Source organism: Melanotaenia boesemani, chromosome 2, assembly GCF_017639745.1.
Source record: "Melanotaenia boesemani isolate fMelBoe1 chromosome 2, fMelBoe1.pri, whole genome shotgun sequence".
NCBI classification, from domain to species: Eukaryota; Metazoa; Chordata; class Actinopteri; order Atheriniformes; family Melanotaeniidae; genus Melanotaenia; species Melanotaenia boesemani.
Genome location: NC_055683.1, coordinates 40,253,542 through 40,270,944, shown reverse-complemented (window position 1 = coordinate 40,270,944; position 17,403 = coordinate 40,253,542). Strand labels below are relative to the sequence as shown.

The 17,403-nt window shown below is 45.4% G+C and overlaps 4 long non-coding RNA genes across 6 annotated transcripts; 1 reads left to right on the top strand and 3 right to left on the bottom strand.

Annotated features, from left to right (window-relative positions):
- Positions 1-626: 626 nt before the first annotated feature.
- Positions 627-1,620, bottom strand: LOC121651824. Its single transcript, XR_006012499.1, has 7 exons — positions 1,551-1,620; positions 1,456-1,488; positions 1,237-1,269; positions 1,106-1,171; positions 855-981; positions 766-798; positions 627-674 (listed from the first exon to the last, which is right to left on the bottom strand). It is a non-coding gene; the product is annotated as an uncharacterized LOC121651824 (long non-coding RNA).
- Positions 1,621-1,837: 217 nt separating this feature from the next.
- Positions 1,838-2,707, bottom strand: LOC121651841. 2 transcript variants are annotated; one of them, XR_006012502.1, is made up of 3 exons: positions 2,646-2,707; positions 2,474-2,539; positions 1,838-1,864 (listed from the first exon to the last, which is right to left on the bottom strand). It is a non-coding gene; the product is annotated as an uncharacterized LOC121651841 (long non-coding RNA). The 2 variants fall into 2 exon arrangements; XR_006012503.1 differs by lacking the exon at positions 1,838-1,864 and adding an exon at positions 2,183-2,230.
- An 816-nt stretch (positions 2,708-3,523) lies between these two features.
- On the bottom strand, positions 3,524-3,811 carry LOC121651857. Its single transcript, XR_006012512.1, has 3 exons — positions 3,714-3,811; positions 3,584-3,682; positions 3,524-3,550 (listed from the first exon to the last, which is right to left on the bottom strand). It is a non-coding gene; the product is annotated as an uncharacterized LOC121651857 (long non-coding RNA).
- Positions 3,812-3,956: 145 nt separating this feature from the next.
- LOC121651764 lies at positions 3,957-8,400 on the top strand. Of its 2 annotated transcripts, none has more exons than XR_006012477.1 (2): positions 3,957-7,046; positions 7,127-8,400. It is a non-coding gene; the product is annotated as an uncharacterized LOC121651764 (long non-coding RNA). The 2 variants fall into 2 exon arrangements; XR_006012476.1 differs by having other exon boundaries at positions 3,957-7,073.
- Positions 8,401-17,403: the final 9,003 nt, after the last annotated feature.

Sequence of the window (17,403 nt, the reverse complement as noted above, 5' to 3'; positions counted from 1 at the left end):
CATGTTTACAGTCTGAACGAGCTTCGTTTCTCCAGCTGAAACGAGCGAATATTTCCTTCTGTCTCCGTCGCATCTGTTTTCATCTTTCTGGGGAGGACAGGGCTTCCAGAGTAATACAGATAAACATGAGAGAAGATCAAAGCACAGCATTTATGAATATTTTTATTTTCTGATGAAGTTCAGCTCAGTAGAAGCAAAGAAATAAAATCTGAATCTTAAAGTGAGAATAATGTCATTAAACTGCAGGAGGATAAAATATAAATTCTATCTCAACACGAGTTAAATATATTTATAATATTTTGCATTAAATGAAAGATTTTTGTAATTTATGCAAACGTCAGTCACACCTGTGCGTAACTACACCTGGAGGGCAGAAAGAGGATTTTCCTGCACGTCCGATCAGCGGATCTATAACAGGAAGTTGTTCTGATCTGCTTAAGAAGCGTCTAAAACAAGTGCAGTCCAGATCCTGGACCTGAACCGGTCGGCCTTGCTGGTGGAGAAAGTCCAGATGCTGTGAAGCAGGGGGGCAGGACCAGCATAGACAGTCTCCAGGAGGATTTCAGAGTCCTTCATCTGTTTCCCACCCTGAATGAGACGTCCTCACATTACGATCGTATCTCCATCACGTAGACACACACCTAATGGACGACTTCGTCCACGTAGACACACACCTGATGACTTCGTACACGTAGACACACACCTGATGGACGACTTCGTCCACGTAGACACACACCTGATGACTTCGTACACGTAGACACACACCTGATGGACGACTTCGTCCACGTAGACACACACCTGATGACTTCGTACACGTAGACACACACCTGATGACTTCGTACACGTAGACACACCTGATGGACGACTTCGTCCACGTAGACACACACCTGATGACTTCGTCCACGTAGACACACACCTGATGGATGACTTCGTCCACGTAGACAACACCTAATGGACGACTTCGTCCACGTAGACACACACCTGATGACTTCGTACACGTAGACACACACCTGATGGACGACTTCGTACACGTAGACACACACCTGATGGACGACTTCGTCCACGTAGACACACACCTGATGACTTCGTCCACGTAGACACACACCTGATGGACGACTTCGTCCACGTAGACACACACCTGATGGATGACTTCCTCCACGTAGACACACACCTGATGGACGACTTCGTCTACGTAGACACACACCTGATGGATGACTTCGTCCACGTAGACAACACCTAATGGACGACTTCGTCCACGTAGACACACACCTGATGACTTCGTACACGTAGACACACACCTGATGGACGACTTCGTCCACGTAGACACACACCTGATGACTTCGTACACGTAGACACACACCTGATGGACGACTTCGTCCACGTAGACACACACCTGATGGACGACTTCGTACACGTAGACACACACCTGATGACTTCGTCCACGTAGACACACACCTGATGGACGACGTCGTCCACGTAGACACACACCTGATGGACGACTTTGTCCACGTAGACACACACCTGATGACTTCGTCCACGTAGACACACACCTGATGGAAGACTTCGTCCACGTAAACACACACCTGATGGACGACTTCGTCCACGTAGACACACACCCGATGACTTCGTCCACGTAGACACACACCTGATGGACGACTTCGTACACGTAGACACACACCCGATGACTTCGTCCACGTAGACACACACCTGATGGACGACTTTGTCCACATAGACACACACCTGATGGACGACTTCGTCCACGTAGACACATACCTGATGGATGACTTCGTCCACGTAGACACACACCTGATGACTTCGTCCACGTAGACACACACCTGATGACTTCGTCCACGTAGACACACACCTGATGGAAGACTTCGTCCACGTAAACACACCCCTGATGGACGACTGATGGACGACGTCGTCCATGTAGACACACACCTGATGGAAGACTTTGTCCACGTAGACACACACCTGATGGACGACGTCATCCACGTAGACACACACCTGATGGAAGACTTTGTCCACGTAGACACACACCTGATGGACGACGTCGTCCACGTAGACACACACCTGATGGAAGACTTTGTCCACGTAGACACACACCTGATGGACGACTTCGTCCACGTAGACACACACCTGATGACTTCGTCCACGTAGACACACACCTGATGACTTCGTCCATGTAGACACACACCTGATGGAAGACTTCGTCCACGTAAACACACCCCTGATGGACGACTGATGGACGACGTCGTCCATGTAGACACACACCTGATGGAAGACTTTGTCCACGTAGACACACACCTGATGGAAGACTTTGTCCACGTAGACACACACCTGATGGACGACTTCGTCCACGTAGACACACACCTGATGGACGACTTCGTCCACGTAAACACACACCTGATGGGACGACTTCGTCCACTTAGACACACACCTGATGGACGACTTCGTCCGCGTAGACACACACCTGATGGACGACTTCGTCCACGTAGACACACACCTGATGGACGACTTCGTCCACGTAGACACACACCTGATGACTTCGTCCATGTAGACACACACCTGATGGAAGACTTCGTCCACGTAAACACACCCCTGATGGACGACTGATGGACGACGTCGTCCATGTAGACACACACCTGATGGACGACTTCGTCCACGTAGACACACACCTGATGGATGACTTCGTCCACGTAGACACACACCTGATGACTTCGTCCACGTAGACACACACCTGATGACTTCGTCCACGTAGACACACACCTGATGGAAGACTTCGTCCACGTAAACACACCCCTGATGGACGACTGATGGACGACGTCGTCCATGTAGACACACACCTGATGGAAGACTTTGTCCACGTAGACACACACCTGATGGACGACGTCATCCACGTAGACACACACCTGATGGAAGACTTTGTCCACGTAGACACACACCTGATGGACGACGTCGTCCACGTAGACACACACCTGATGGAAGACTTTGTCCACGTAGACACACACCTGATGGACGACTTCGTCCACGTAGACACACACCTGATGACTTCGTCCACGTAGACACACACCTGATGACTTCGTCCATGTAGACACACACCTGATGGAAGACTTCGTCCACGTAAACACACCCCTGATGGACGACTGATGGACGACGTCGTCCATGTAGACACACACCTGATGGAAGACTTTGTCCACGTAGACACACACCTGATGGAAGACTTTGTCCACGTAGACACACACCTGATGGACGACTTCGTCCACGTAGACACACACCTGATGGACGACTTCGTCCACGTAAACACACACCTGATGGGACGACTTCGTCCACGTAGACACACACCTGATGGACGACTTCGTCCGCGTAGACACACACCTGATGGACGACTTCGTCCACGTAGACACACACCTGATGGACGACTTCGTCCACGTAGACACACACCTGATGACTTCGTCCATGTAGACACACACCTGATGGAAGACTTCGTCCACGTAAACACACCCCTGATGGACGACTGATGGACGACGTCGTCCATGTAGACACACACCTGATGGAAGACTTTGTCCACGTAAACACACACCTGATGGACGACGTCGTCCACGTAGACACACACCTGATGGAAGACTTTGTCCACGTAGACACACACCTGTTGGACGACGTCGTCCACGTAGACACACACCTGATGGAAGACTTTGTCCACGTAGACGCACCTGATGGACGTCTTTGGTTGTCCGTCTGATGACACCAGACCTGGTGCAGGGCGTCGCCTCCAGTTCGCTCCGCCCATCGCACCAGTCCAGGCTGCTCGCTGGTGTTTGTTGACGGGTAACTGGAGAAAACGTCTCCTCATCTCGCCAGATACACAACAGCTGTCCACCATCGCTCTGGTTTCCTCCGTAAAGACCAACACATCACCGGCTTCATCTAACAGCCGCTCGGTCCTCCAGAAGCAGCTCTGCGCCAGAAATTCAGAAATAAGTTGAATAAATCTTTCTGTAAATGGAGTTTCACATCCTCCAGGATGAACAGGTGGTTCCCAGTTATCACGATATTTAAAGAATTAACTATAAAAACATGTCGATTTTACATTAAATATTAAACATGATCCGGTTATTCCGTTCAAAGCTCCTGCTTCTTTATCTGTTTCAGATTAGACAAAAAAGAAACTGTTCTGATTTCATCAAGCCGTTCACAATATTTCTGTATTAAAACTCCATAAATGAAAAATATAGAAAACATAACTAAAATATTTAAATGAAAAGTGTAAAGAAATGTTTGAAAATGTCATTTATACATTTTCTTAGCCAAATATTCCAGCAAGTACCCGCGCATGAAACCGAGTAGTTTTGTTCTGGCTTGTTGAGCGAATGGACGCCCGAGTTGGCTAAAATAAAGTACGTCATGTAAAAAGATTTAAGATTTAAAAATAAGAAACATCCCGTCTCAGTTTGGACCTAATCTAATGTGAATATGAAATTATGATCAAAAACTCTTGTTGTGTAATTCAGAGTTAATATTTAATCCCTTAAATCAGTGAGTTATTTAATGTTTTCATCCCTGAAGGTTGGTTGTCCTCAGACATCGGAACGTCGGGGACGCTGATCCGGCTCTGGTGGGTGTTTTTGTTCCAGTCATTCCAGATTTTTCCTTCTGTTGAGGTTTTTATGTTTGGTAGCATCCGTGGATGAGGATGAGGAGGAGAGGGGGGATGAAGGCTCTGCAACACGAACAATCACCTTTTGCCAGGTTTCTGCGTTTTAAATGTGGCTACGAACGTTTTCCAGCTAACTCAGTCTGTTTTTGTCCAAAGCAATACGAAGGCGGGAAAAACGTCCGAGCCGCCGCGACGTGGAACTTGTTGGTTTGTTCCGCTGTTTGGAATCACGTCTTACTTGTGGCCTGCTTCTTGTTTTTTTTGTTTTGGATGGTAAAACTCTGCTTCGCCAGCTTCTTGACGGCTTTCCTGCAAACGTCCAGCGTCTCTGGGTTTTCCGATGAGTTGCACTTTCACCTCACGCTCACGTTACCTCATTTTCCAAGTGTTTCTGTGTTCACACACACCTGAATACCTCATCATGTACAGTGCTGATGTGTTTTTATTTGTTCTGTTTGGTTTGTGGAAACATCTCATTTCTCCCAACTGATCCTGAAGGTGTAAAAACCACACGACTTACATGCAGGAAATTCTCAGGTTTGTTCGTTGATTTCTTGTTCAGAGTTTTGTTGGGACGGAGCTCAAAATTCACAGGATTTAAAATATTTAGACTTCTTTTTTAATCTTTATGTACTTTGGGTTAATAAATTAGAGAAAAATGTAAGTAATAAATATATTTTAGAAAGTTTACGTAAAAATCTAAAGTAAATTGCAAATTTCGAACCAAAATTTCACAATTTTTATTTGAATCCTTTTTTCTAAGTAAGCTGAATTACATAAAAATATTAACGGCGCTTTTTAATTAAGCATTTAGAATCACATTCAGTTTTCATGCTCTGGTTTAACGTTTTTAACATATTTCATCGGGATTTGGATAAAAATACGTAGAAACAATAATGTCAAGTCATGTTTTAACATTTAACAGAAAAAGCGACATCAGGAATAAAATGAAAACACTTAAAAATATGTGAAAATATTTTAATATAAAACAAAAAAAAGAAAAAGCCGATTTTCAATTCCAGGAGGAAGAATCCTGCAGTCTGGTGGTTTTTATGGGACATCTTCACCGAGTCCGGCCTGCTGTCGGAGGAAAACCTCGAACTGACGGTGCTCTGAAGAGTCGGACCAACCCGCTGCGCTCGGCAGACATCGTACGGTTCCTGAGGTTTTCCGCCGACAGATGCTGCGTCATGTGATCTGATTAACCAATCATTGCTCGTCATATCTTGTTTACAAAGACACAACCCAGAGAAATGCATCCAGCTGGAAATGAAAAAGGGCAAATCTTTTCGGGATAATCGGTCCTGAACGTGAGGAAAATCCCGCCAGACAGTCAGGATTGAAATGTCGTGTTATAAATGACGATTTATATTTCACACCATCGAGAAATTAATCCAGGCTTAACTTCCAAAGCAGTTTCTTTTGGTGGAAAGAACAAACTTAATTAAAAACTAAAAGGATAATAAATGTATTTATTAAAGGGAAACTTCAGCCTGTTTGCTTAGATTTTCTTTTAAATGTTTCTACATTAAAATTTACATCACAAAAGAGTTAAACTAAAAACCGAGAATTTTGTACAAACTGTGAGATGTAAATAAACTCTTTGTTTTGGATCAAGATTTCTATTGTCCTTCTAAAATTTAATCTCTATATAATGTCATAGATGTAAAATGTTTTTTCAAGTGACAACTCGGCATCCTGTAATTATAATTTTTTCTTTAAATTTTAAGTGCTTTATTCAATTATTGAAAAGGTTTCAAGAAAACAGATTTTCTCAAACTTGATCAGAAGTTTATTAATAAAGTAGAAATATGGAAGTAAAATCTGCTGATATTGGAGAAATTGCAAAGGGACAAAAAACCTCTAACGAACATTTGAGGAAAAATGTTTTCTATTTATTTAAATACACATTAATTGTATGTTAATGTTCATTTGAATAAATTGAAAACGTTTCTTAGTAAAAACCTGCAGTTCAGGAATTTGTTTTGCCTTTAGGATGTTTGAGATCACACAGAGCTGAAATTCACACAGGACACCGTTTGAGACGATAACCAAAATGATTAACATAGATTAAGGAACTAAAACATTCTGGTTAGATTGAGGAAGTATAACATTTTGGTTAGGCTGAGGAACTAAAACATTCTGGTTAGGTTAAGGAACTAAACATTCTGGTTAGGTTGAGGAACTAAAACATTCTGGTTAGGTTAAGGAACTAAACATTCTGGTTAGGTTGAGGAACTAAAACATTCTGGTTAGGTTAAGGAACTAAACATTCTGGTTAAGTTGAGGAACTAAAACATTCTGGTTAGGTTAAGGAACTAAACATTCTGGTTAAGTTGAGGAACTAAAACATTCTGGTTAGGTTGAGGAACTAAAACATTCTGGTTAGGTTAAGGAACTAAAACATTCTGGTTAGGTTAAGGAACTAAAACATTCTGGTTAGGTTAAGGAACTAAACATTCTGGTTAGGTTGAGGAACTAAGGCCCAGCCTGAGGCCCATTTATGCTGGACACAGAAGACTAAAATGCAGATGGACGGACAGTTTTGTCCGCCTTCCCGACGTCCTCCGACGTTCCTAAGGGAGCATTAATGGGTCTTTAGGAGAATACAAAAGGCTTGAACTGCAGGTTTAACCTATTTTCCATTAAAATGATAAAACCATGAAATGCGAATGATAAAATATGTTGTCCTAACGGGAAGATCTGCAAATCTGTCTTTTAAACTGTGAGAAATGAAGCATGTATATAAAAGATTTCTTTGATTATTTTAGCCCTCTAGACTTCTGTTACGTGTACCCTAATTTCCACCCGATGCTTTCTCTCCATGCGTCGCTTTCAGCGATGGTCTAACTGTTACGTTCATTGTATGATTTCTGGCACATCCAGACTCACAGCAGATCACATGCTCTGTGATCTGCTGTGAGTTCATTAAATGTGGCAGTTTTTTGAAAAGTGGTTGTGGGGTTTGGAGAGAAGACGATGTTACTGTCAAAACGTAAAGAGGATCTAAGAGTCAACTGAGCAGTTAAGGACAAAGATTCAGCACTTGAGTCCAGAAGGACCATGGATCTAGACCTGTTCCCAACAAAAGACTCTGGACATGGGGCTGGGATTCCTCAGGGAACGATCCCAGGTCCCTTTTAGAGTTTGATGTAAAGGCTGAGATTTAAAATCTTTCTTTTTAAATGTTTTTTTTTTCCATAAAAGCAGACTGTGATGACACAGCCCAACGTGACTCATGTTGAGATTCTTTTTTCTACTGTACACATTGGTTTCTACTTCCTGTTTAATGTTTAACTGTGTTTGACAGAGAAAGTTCATCTCAGTGTTTGTTGGATTTGCCGCAATACTTTTATAGAAAAACAATGTGCCCTTTTTGTATCCAGCATTCAGATGAATCCAAATCTTTGGTTAGAATACAGGTTCAGAAGTGACGAGTCGGGAAGCTGAGCCTTCAGTCAGGAGATGGATCCGACCAAAACATCAGCCAATCCCAACACAAACTTCTTTAGTACTGAGCGAATTCTTGCCAACGTGGTTCCTGCTCACTGATTGGCTGTTTTACCTGGTGGCCTGTGTTGATCACAGCTGCACTGTCTGAATGTCATTAAACTGTCTGCCATGACGACGTGACAATGAAGGCCATGGTGGGGGTGTTTTTGTAATTTTTATTACCTGTTTTAGTCAATGGACCGGGTACTTTTAGTGTAAAAATTCAAATAAATGTTGACTACACCACCGGGTCTGGGACTTTTTTCTTTCTGCTGCTCTTTGCTCCGTGTTCAGGATTCAGGTGAACATCACCTTCATCCAATCAAATCCTGCATTTAGTTCCAGCATCGACACGAAGACAGAAACTATTTAGTTTCCAGAAATGTGGTGCACCCACACAAAACAACTGAAAACGACCCTGCAGGTGTACAACAGCGTTTATATGAAATATACTTGGAAATTAGATTAGATTAGATTAGACTTTATTATCTCACAGTGAAGAAATTCACTTGTTACAGCAACTCTTGTTATAGAATAAAGTGCAGAAAGACAGAATAAGGTGAACATGCATCACAGCAAGAAGGTGCAATATAAATTATTTACAAGAAAAGTCTAAGAAAAGCAAAAATATGTACCATTATAAATATAAAAGATATACATATATATATATATATATATATATATATATATATATATATATATAATATAACAACAACCTCACAGACTAAATACATATTTACATGGTGATGGTGGGATATGAAGAATATGATGACATTGATAATGATAATAATAATATAATAATAATAATTGATAAAATATAGAAGACATGGAGCCTCCTCAAGGCAAGTTTCTTTCTACAGAACATTTCATGTACAGTGTGTGCAGGATTAGTAGGCAGAGTATTTTGATCACATCATCCTCTTTATGCATGTTGTTCTACTCCAACCGGTGCAGGCTTGAAAGCCTACTACCAGTTAAGCATATCAGGTGATGTGCATCTCTGTAATGAGAATGGGTGTGGTCTAATGACATCAACACCCTAAATCAGGTGTGCATAATTATTAGGCAACTTCCATTCCTTTGGCAAAATGGGTCAGAAGAGAGATTTGACGGACTCTGAAAAGTCAAAAATAGTGAGATGTCTTGCAGAGGGATGCAGCACTCTTAAAATTGCCAAGCTTTTTGAGGCGTGATCATCGAACAATCAAGCGTTTCATTCAAAATAGTCAACAGGGTCGCAAGAAGCTTGATGAAAAAAGGCGCAATATAACTGCCCACCACCCCGACCACCACTGAACAAGACACACAAGATAAAACGTCAAGACTGGGCCAAGAAATATCATAAGACTGATTTTTCTAAGGTTATATGGACTGATGAAATGAGAGTGAGTCTTGATGGGCCAGATGGATGGGCCCGTGGCTGGATCAGTACAGGGCAGAGAGCTCCACTCCGACTCAGACGCCAGCAAGGTGGAGGTGGGATACTGGTATGGGTTGGTATCATCAAAGATGAGCTTATGGGACCTTTTCGGGTTGAGGATGGAGTCAAGCTCAACTCCCAGTCCTACTGCCAGTTTCTGGAAGACACCTTCTTCAAGCAGTGGTACAGGAAGAAGTCAGCACCGTTCAAGAAAAACATGATTTACATGCAGGACAATGCTCCATCACACGCATCCAAGTACTCCACTGCGTGGCTGGCCAGAAAAGTTCTAAAAGAAGGAAAAATAATGACATGGCCTCCTTGTTCACCTGATCTTAACCCCATAGAGAACCTGTGGTCCCTCATCAAATGTGAGATCTACAGGGAGGGAAAACAGTACACCTCTCTGAACAGGGTCTGGGAGGCTGTGGTTGCTGTTGCACGCAATGCTGATCGTGAACAGATCAAGACACTGACAGAATCTATGGATGGCAGGCTTTTGAGTGTCCTCGCAAAGAAAGGTGGTTATATTGGTCACTGATTTGTTTTTGTTTTGTTTTTGAACGCCAGAAATGTATATTTGTAAATTTTGAGTTGTTATATTGGTTTTCCTGGTGAAAATAAATAAGTGAAATGGGTATATATTTGGTTTTTGTTAAGTTGCCTAATAATTATGCACAGTAATCATCACCTGCACACACAGATATTCTCCTAAGATACTAAAACTAAAAAAGCCCCACTCCAACTTCCAAAAATATTCAGCTTTGATATTTATGAGTCTTTTGTTTTCATTGCAAACATAGTTGTTGTTCTATAATAAAATTAATCCTTAAAAATACAACTTGCCTAATAATTCTGCACACACTGTAGAAGACAAGTCAAAGTGCTTTACATAAATCATTAAATGCATGACAGCGGGGAGCAAGAAGCAATAAGTGCATTAAACAACAAACTTTAAAGAAATTATAGAATAAATTAAATAAAAACAAAGAAAAAAGCTAAAATAAAACAGATAAAAGCCAGAAATAAAGTTCCAGTGTGAGGAATTAACAGCTGTTCTGATAAAAGACAGCAAATAGAAGGTTCAAGGTGCTTTATTGTCATTCCAGCATAAACATGACAGAACGAAATTAAGAACTCGAGGGCCGGTGAAACCCAATAAAAATAATAAATAAAACAGTAATAAATATGTAAAAACAGTAATAAATATATAAAACAGTAAAATAGCAGTTATTGTGTTCATCAGTCTAACAGCCTCAGGGAAGAAGCTGGACCTCAGCCGTGAGGTTCTGGTTTTAATGCTCCTCAGTCTTCGCCCCAAAGGCAGGGGAACAAACAGTCCATGGCAGGGTGGGAGGGGTCTTTTATAATCCCAGAAGCCCTGCTCCTGCAGCGATTGTTGTAGATCTCACCAACAAATGTGAGACTACATCCAATGATTTTCTGAGCCGATTTGACAATGCGTTGCAGGGCTTCCTGTCCTGGACAGAGCAGTTGCCATACCACACCATGATGGACTGTGTCAAAACACTCTCCACCCCACATCTATAAAAAGAGATGAGGGCTTGGAGGCCAAGTCCGGCAACCTTGAATTTCCTCAAGAAGTAGAGGCGTTGGTGAGCCTTCTTAATAATGCTGGGTGTGTCTGTAGACCAGATGAGGCTGTCTGTAATATGTAAACCGAGGTATTTGAGGCTGGACACCATCTCCACGGCTAAGCCCATAATGTAAAGTGGGGGAGGAGGGTGGCTGCCCTTCCTAAAGTCCACGATCAGCTCCTTTGTCTTTGCCACATTTAAACAAAGGTTGTTTTTCTTACACCATGGCTCAAGATGTTGTACCGCCTGTCTGTATTCTGACTCGTCATCATGGGAGATTAAACCCACTACAGCCGTGTCATCTGCAAACTTCACAATATGACAACCTGGGTGAGTAGCCGAGCAGTCATATGCCAGCAGCGTGTACAGCAGGGGGCTCAGGACACATCCCTGGCAGCCTTAAATGCATTTTTGTCCCCTGACCGAAAAGCAGCATCCCGCGCCTTCAGGAGTACACGAACATTTTTATCCAGCCACGGTTTTTGGTTGGGGTAGGTGGAAACATCATCAGCATATTTACTGATAAAGCTCATGTCACAGGGTGGAAAGCCCTGATATACTAGCTGTAAGTCCGAGAGGGAGTACTCTATAGGAAAGAACATGCAACAGATATCCCACCAATAAATGTTTATTACAGTTCTTTATAAAAAACAAGATAAAAGAGAAATAAAAAAATGTAGAAGCCAGGCCTCAGTGAAGTCCAAGTGATGGTGGCCCTCTACTGGCAGCTCCTATAGGTGGCCGGGTCCCTCCTATCCTGTACCAAGGGGGGGAAAGGAATCGTGAGTCCAGTGAGCAATATTTTAACCGATCTTCTATCATATGGCACGAGAGGCCACCATAGGAAAACCGGAAGGAGCACTTAGCTGAGAGGAGGGGGGTTGTCGGACTCTCCCCCTCCACGGCTCCACCTGCGCGTCTCTCTCTGTCTCTCCGCTGTTCCTCTGCTCTGGGGACGCCGAAAGCCAGAACACCTGTGTAGGGGACAGTTGTGACTCAGAAGGCCGGAGACAGGAATTACTCTTCAGGTTTTGCGGTCTGGTCAAAGTAGGGCTACCGCTGTCATGCAACAATTCACTTCAAGCCCAACAAAGAAGGAACACATCTAGTCCATGCAAAGCGGAGCCCACACAACCAAAAGAAACACTTAGCTCAGAGGAGGGAGGTTGCCGCACATTCCTCCCTCCACGATTCCCACGGCGCGTCCTGTCGCACAGGCAAATCTCCGGCGTCAGTGCCCACGGCCGTCCCGTCACTCGGTCAGTCCTCACTATCCACGTGCCCGACCCAGCTGGACGTCTCCAATGCGTTTCGACCTGGCACACGATCCCCCTGGACCGTCGGACCCGCTGCTTCCCACACACTGCTCGCGTCTGAAGCCCTGCCACACTCTTTTCTCTCTGCTCATCACACACACCTGTAACTAATTATCTCTAATGGCAGGGCTGCAGACACACACACACAAGCAATCTTGTCACCCCTGTGACACCCCCCTTAACCAATGTGTTCTAGTCCCTGGAACACCTTAGTCCATATACCTTTGGGGCCGTGCCCCCATATTAGGTCTTCGGGACCTTCTTGGCTCAGGTGGGAGGGCCGGCCCCTCCTGGACACCTCCTCCTGCAGGTAGTAAGAGTCCCCACATGGGCACTGGTGGCCTGTCTGTGTGCTCAGTCGTCTCAGTCTCAGGAGGCTCATAATAAAGACATGGTCGGAGATTATTCCGATGCATAACACATTCAGGGCCATTCTTTCCCTCTGGACGCACTTTGTAGACAGGGCGCTCAGGGTGAAGTCTATCAACAATAACATAAGGGTCCCTCTTCCAACGGTCACTGAGCTTACCAGTCTGCCGCCTTCTGTGATCCCGCACTAGGACTCGCTCTCCAGGCAGAAGCGGAGCATCTCTGGTAGTGCGGTCATAGAGTCTTTTGTTCTTCTGGCCCGCTTTTTGGAGGCTGTCAGAAGTTCTCTTGTAAGCGTAAGCCAGCTGACCCTGGTGCTTGGCCACCCACTCTGTAGTACTCATAGGGGCCTCAGTTTCCAGACCCCCAGTCAATAAATCCACAGGAGTCCTCATGTGGCGGCCAAACATCAGGAAGGCAGGTGCGTATCCTGTAGACGCATGCACAGTATTGTTATAAGCCTGAATGAGTCCAGGTAAATACTCTACCCACCTCTGATGTTTTTCTGCCTCCAGTGTACCAAGTAGGTTCAACACAGTCTGATTGAACCGTTCACAGGCTCCATTCCCCATAGGGTGATACGGGGTCGTTCGGCTTTTTCGGCACCCGTACACCTGACAGAGTTCTTGCACCAACCTAGACTCAAAATTAGTGCCTTGGTCAGAGTGTAGTACTTCAGGGCAGCCAAATGGCTGGATTACATGGGTCCACAGGGCACGTGCTGTTGTGAGGGCAGTTTGATCTAAAGTGGGGACTGCCCATGCAAATTTGGTGAACAAATCAGTCATAACCAGGATATTTTGATATCTGTCAGCAGGGCGGCTCAGTGTCAAGAAATCGATGGCTACAATATGCATTGGGGCTTTTGCAATAAGTGGTACTAAAGGGGCCTTACCTTGGGGTCCGGGCTTGTGCAGCACACAACGTGGGCAGGCTTGTAGCCAAATGCCCACCATATCCTCCATTTGTGGCCAATAGAAACTCCTCCGCAGTAGGGCCACTGATTTCTCCAACCCCGGGTGTCCCATCTGCTCGTGGTACATGGTCCACAGCAACTGCGCCTGGGATACTGGGACAACAATCTGGTGGAGCGTCTCTAATGTTTGGGGATCTTGAACAGTTCTACACACAACCCCATTTTTCAGCTCCAACTTCCTCCAGTGTCTCAACAGAGTTTTAGCAGGCTGGGCCAGTGATTGTCTCTCTGTAGCACTTGGCAGCTCACCCCTCTCAATATATTCCCTGACCTTGCACAGATCCGAGTCTTCCCCCTGTAGGCTCCTCCATCGTTCCAGGTCCCATCCCCAGTTGCTGGCCAGAGTCTGTGGGGAGATGGCGGTTTCCACTGCTCCCACCAGTTGCTCCTGCTCCTTCGGGGCCTGCTTTGAAGTGACAGTAGGGAATCTAGAAAGGACGTCAGCATTAGTATTTTCTCTCCCTGGACGGTACCTGATGGAGTAATCAAAGTTTGCCAACTGTGCAACCCACCTCTGTTCGACAGCCCCTAGCTTAGCTGTTTGCAGGTGTACAAGCGGGTTGTTGTCAGTCACAACAAAAACTTTAACACCCCAGAGATAGTCCTTAAACTTTTCTACTACCGCCCACTTCATGGCAAGGAGCTCGAGTTTGAATGAGCTGTAATTGGCATCATTACGCTCCGCTGGATGCAGACTTCTGCTAGCATATGCTATCACCCGCTCCACCCCACCCTGTTCTTGGGCCAGAACAGCCCCAAGTCCGGTGTTACTGGCATCTGTATACAGGGTAAAGGGTAAGGTAAAATCTGCAAATGGTAAGATGGGAGCCTGCAGTAACTCTCTCTTTAGCTGCTGAAAGGCCGCCTCGCACTGTTCCGTCCACTCAACAGGAGGAGAGTGCCGCCTCCTGTCACGACCGGTGCCTATTAGAAGTCCATTCAGAGGTTTAGCAATCCTGGCAAAGTCTTTTATAAATCGCCTATAGTACCCCACAAACCCCAAGAATGAACGGACTTGCCTGACTGTAGTAGGGGGTTGCCAGTCTGCTACAGCCGCCACCTTCTCCGGGTCAGGCGAAACCCCCTGACCACTGACCACATGCCCTAGGAACTTCACCTGCCTCTGGAACAGTTGGCACTTCTCTGGGCGGAGTTTAAGACCATAGCGACCCAGGGACTGGAAGGTTGCCTCTAGGTGCTGGAGGTGCTCAGCAAAACTTCTAGAAAAGACAATCACGTCGTCAAGATAAACCATTGCAGATTCCAATAACTGGTCTCCCAAGCACCTCTGCATTAACCTTTGAAAGGTTGCGGGTGCATTACACAACCCAAATGGCATCCTTTCAAACTCAAACAACCCAAAAGGGGTTGTGAATGCCGTTTTCTCTCTGTCTTTTTCCTCTACCTCCACCTGCCAATAACCGCTGGCTAAATCCAACGTGGAATACCACTCCGCTTTAGTCAGACTGGTTAAAGAGTCTTCGATTCTAGGCAAGGGGTAAGCATCCCTGTGCGTCACCGCATTCAACTTCCGGTAATCTACACAAAATCGCCAAGACCCATTTTTCTTCTGGACAAGAACAATGGGGGCTGCCCAAGGACTGCAGCTCTCTCGAATCACCCCTCCATCTAACATGTCTTTTAAGAGGCTACGTATCTCCTTATAAAGGGTTGGGGGTACTGGCCTAAATCTCTCCCGAATAGGATTAGTGTCCCCTGTTGGTATGGTGTGTTGCACAGCACCTGTCCGCCCATAGTCCTCCTCATGCGTGGAAAAGACATGTCTCCATCGATTCAGTAGCTGGTCCAGTTGCCTCTGCTCTTCCTCAGTCAATTCATCTCCCTTAGGGAAAGAGAATGCAGGACTCGTGTCAGCTACCTCCGGTTGCTTTGGTGCAGCATCTATCAAGCCAACCTCTACGACTCCAGGGCCCACTTCCACCATGGACAGCTCTTTACCATCCCGGATACTTTCGGGGTTGACCGCAGAAACTGTCGCCAACCTCTGGAACCTGCTGAGTGTAACAGCATAAGGTTGCACATTCCTGACCCTCACAGGAATACGCCCCCGTCCCACAGTTACCAGGGCCCTAGCCACTTCTACCCCCCCATTCTCCCCTAGAGGTTCTACCAGCGCGTCACATGGCTGATTTCTGGAGGGCAGTGGGAGTTTGGCCCAGAGAGTCAATTCACTCTGTGCAGGCACCGTTACGGTAGAGCGACTGGCTAATCTAGCTGTAACTGACCACTGTTCTGCAGCAGAGACAGTACTGATACGTTGACAGTCTACAAAAACCGAATTCCATTCTTTACCAAGCAATGGCTTCGAATGTTCTGAAGATGCTTTGTGTTTACTAAATAGTTCCTCCCAACAATCAGCAATTACATTCATCCCAAGGATGGCTCGGTCCGCTCCAATACAGCCATCTTTAGCCACAACGATACCGCGTGCTGGCACCCGGACCCCATGGACCACAAAGTCTGCTACCCTGTAACCCACCCATGGGATGTTAAACCCATTTGCAGCCTTCAGTGTTAACCAAGGTAATTCTGTGCAACCTTTAAGTTTGCCTCTCCCCAAGAGGTCCCTGCAGACACTCTCACTAAACAAAGTCACTTGAGACCCGGTGTCTACCAAACACTTAACTTTTATCCCATCTACTTCCACGTCTACCAGTGGACAACTTCCAATAAGCTTAGCTTTCAGACTGCAAACAGTTGGGTCGTTGGGAGGGGGTCCGGACACTTGACCCGTAGTGGCCGGGGCACTCAAAAATCCTGACCCGCTGGTTTGGAAGGGCACCTGCGACTAATATGACCACTTTGTTCACACAAATTGCATATGGGGCGCCCTCGGGAATCCCACTTAAATTTGTCAGTGTTGCGAGGCACTCTAGGTCTTGGGCTTCTGCTTGAATGTCGTGAGGCATCTAAAGGGGGTGTGACTGCTCCCCTTAACTCCTCTAAAATGGTCTTTGTCATAACAGACATTTGTTCTTTCACATCATCCATAATTTCAGCCCGCAGCTGCTGCTTCCAGTCAGTCACTACCTTTGAGCTAGCAGGTGCTGTTCTACTCACGGTTAAACAGTCAAGGGCTGGCCAGGGCTCCCCCTGTTCATCCTCCAGGGCCAAAGCCTCTGCTTTCACCTCCTCAAAGGTGAGCTCTGGTTCCTTCCGCACCTGCCGCCTGAGTTCCCGGCGGATGGGGCCCTCCTTCAGGCCCATGATGAACTGATCTCTCAACACCAAATCTCCGTGTTCCAAGTCCATTGTGTCTTTCTGCTTTAGCCTAGAAAACAGTTCACGTAGTCGTAAGGAGAAAGCCCTCAGAGACTGGTTAGACTCCTGTCTACAATTAAAAAACTGGGTTCTTAAGGTTGAGACATGTGTATTGTCTCCATACAATTCAGACAGTACATCAAAAATCTTTCTTGGTGTATTTCTATCAGTTCGGTCCAGTGCAAGAATCTCTCGTTTAGCTTCTCCATCTAATAGTCCAAGGACAAAATCAGCTTTCTGTGAATCTCTGGTAGGCTGAAAAGTGAGCATGGTTTCCATTTGGCTCCGCCATT